This window comes from Pavona decussata, unplaced genomic scaffold (genome assembly GCF_977016875.1).
Source record: "Pavona decussata unplaced genomic scaffold, jaPavDecu1.1 SCAFFOLD_61, whole genome shotgun sequence".
NCBI classification, from domain to species: Eukaryota; Metazoa; Cnidaria; class Anthozoa; order Scleractinia; family Agariciidae; genus Pavona; species Pavona decussata.
In genome coordinates, this window is record NW_028145482.1 from 2,880,001 (window position 1) to 2,882,500 (window position 2,500).

The following is a 2,500-nucleotide window of genomic DNA, read 5'->3' on the forward strand; positions in this document are numbered from 1 at the left end:
ATTGTTGCTGTGACGCGAAAAAGAAGAGTTCTCCTGAGTCATTATTTTCTTGCAATTGTCTATCTTTTCTGAAATTGATCATCTCTTAGTGTATTATGCCTTTTGCGACTGTATGCTGCTGTCCTTTTTATTCGGAGTGGGGATAGAGCAATACACGAGGGTTGTCGAACCAATTGAAGTCAGCAAGCGCGGTCCACAACAGCTTCTGTGGCATCAACAACGACGGGAAGCACAACACTCGAAATGGGAAAATTTGTGTTGCTTGTGCAAACAGGATAGATATTCAAGGAACAAGTGTTAAAAAAGTTCAAGTGGAGGTGAGCTGTTCTATTCTGTTCTTTTAAAAACATTTTCATCACGGTCCCAGATAACAAGCTTATAAATATTTACTTGAGCATCGAATACGAAGTGAGGCGGAAAATAATCGCGCGTTGAAATGCTATAAAATACGATTGCAAATCATGACAGGAATATGGAGGGGAATTTGGACAAAAATGTAATTGAATCGAGTTTCATGCCATTGGACCATTAACGCCATGCCACCGAATCATACATCATTCTATCCGACAATATGCTTCATGTCATTGGATCGGACTTCATTTTATTGGATCATACGTCATTTTATCAGATTATACACTTCATGTCATTGGATCGGACCTCATTTTATTGGATCATACGTCATTCAATCGTACCTTATATTTTATGTCATTGGATGGGGCTTCATGTCATTGTAACGCATCATTCTGCCAGAAAACCACATTCGTGTTATTGGATCTAAATTCGTCTCATTGGATCGTAGACCATTCAATCGAACTATATACATCATGAGAATGATGACTATTCAAGAAAGTGACGCAGGCATACTCGGAAAAAAAAAATCTGAGTGCTCCTATCAGGAGTCGAACCTAAGACCTTCCGATTACTAGTTCGGATGCTCTACCACTGAGCTACAGGAGACTCGTGGGAGCTAAGGCCATTTAACTAGGTTAGTCATCATTCTCATTCATTCACCAGGCTTGAAATATACCATCACATTTCTTTCATATACACGTTCGACATTCAAATCCTAGCAGTATGCAGGATGTTTGTCCTATGAACCTAGTTTAATGGCCTTAGCTCCCACAAGTCTCCTGTAGCTCAGTGGTAGAACATCCGAACTAGTAATCGGAAGGTCTTAGGTTCGACTCCTGATAGGAGCACTCGGATTTCTTTTTTCCGAGTATGCCTGCGTCACTTTCTTGAATAGTCATCATTCTCATTCATTCACCAGGCTTGAAATATACCATCACATTTCCTTTTATATACATCATGCCACCGAATCGAACTTCATGTCATTGGATCAGAAACGTCATTTCATCGGGCCAGCAGCTTATTGAAAAAAGTTTGTTCCCCAGAATGCTTTTCAGATTATGTTCCACAAGGTTGTTCTTCATCGGCGGTGTTTTGCTGTGTGGAAAGTGTGGCTTGAGATGGACAACTTAATGAAAAGAACGGAGACTTTACTCCGTGAGGTGGTTGACCACCTGGAAAAAAATAGAAACTCGTTTGGCGCAGAAGGTGGTCAAGAAGGTGAAGCGAGTCAGGAAGGAAATTCCGGGGGAAATTCGAGCAACAGCAGCTTGACAGAAGCTTCTGTGGAATTCAGGTAAGCTATCAAAGATATAGGACTGATAGCGCACTAGATATTTTGCAGGCAATACTAGGGATGCCTCAGTCGAAGAGCAACAGGTTCAATCTCGCAAACTTCATGAAGGCACGTAAGGATGTGAGACAAAAGGCCGTGGAACAGTCTAAAGCAATGAAAACAGAGCTGAGCACAATTAACAGGAGAATAAACCGGCTGAAGACAAAGGTTTGTGTGCAAATATGATTTCATACTTTGCAGAATTGCCTCTTTACTTTTATTCGGATTTGCAATTTTGGTTTTATGTTGCTTGTTTTGGTCCTGTCATTCCTGACACAAGTGTGAATGACCAAAATAAGCTTAAAGATAAGCTTAAATGAAATGGTCAATTTTATTTGTTATATATTTAAGCTTGTATTTATTATTTTATTTAAGCTTATTTATTTATTGTTATTTTGTGTGTGTGTGTGTGTGTTTGTTAAGGTTGATGATGCAAGGGGAGTGCTAACTGCTTTAACAAACCGAAATGAGAATATCCAGGTTGGTCACCAATAAAATTAATGTTAAGCTGATCGTTGGGGTATATTAGCATAGTGACAGGACTTGACATATTTAACAAATTTATGATCAGGTGCCTTGCCTTGGGAAATATTGTACATGAAATGTACTTGAAATAATATTACTCATTGTCAGAGAAAAGGCAGTTTTGAGAACCAAATAGACCTGGGCAAATATGGGATCTGAAACATGTTGGGCCAAATCACTCCCCCAAGGGGTCATTAAAACAAAAAGAGCTCATTGCTTGTCATAATGTTGTGGTCTTAAATGACAAAACCTGGTAAAATACAAATGAGACTACATAATTCATGCATAGTG

At 39.2% G+C, this 2,500-nt stretch overlaps 1 pseudogene across 1 annotated transcript in view; it reads left to right on the forward strand.

Moving 5' to 3' along the window:
- The first annotated feature begins 1,690 nt into the window (after positions 1 to 1,690).
- LOC146479097 (uncharacterized) overlaps positions 1,691 to 2,500 on the forward strand; it is a 3,994-nt pseudogene continuing 3,184 nt past the window's right edge. The window contains exons 1-2 of the transcript XR_014865020.1: positions 1,691 to 1,852; positions 2,108 to 2,164. The product of XR_014865020.1 is annotated as an uncharacterized LOC146479097 (transcript). The remainder of the gene's footprint in view (positions 1,853 to 2,107; positions 2,165 to 2,500) is intronic.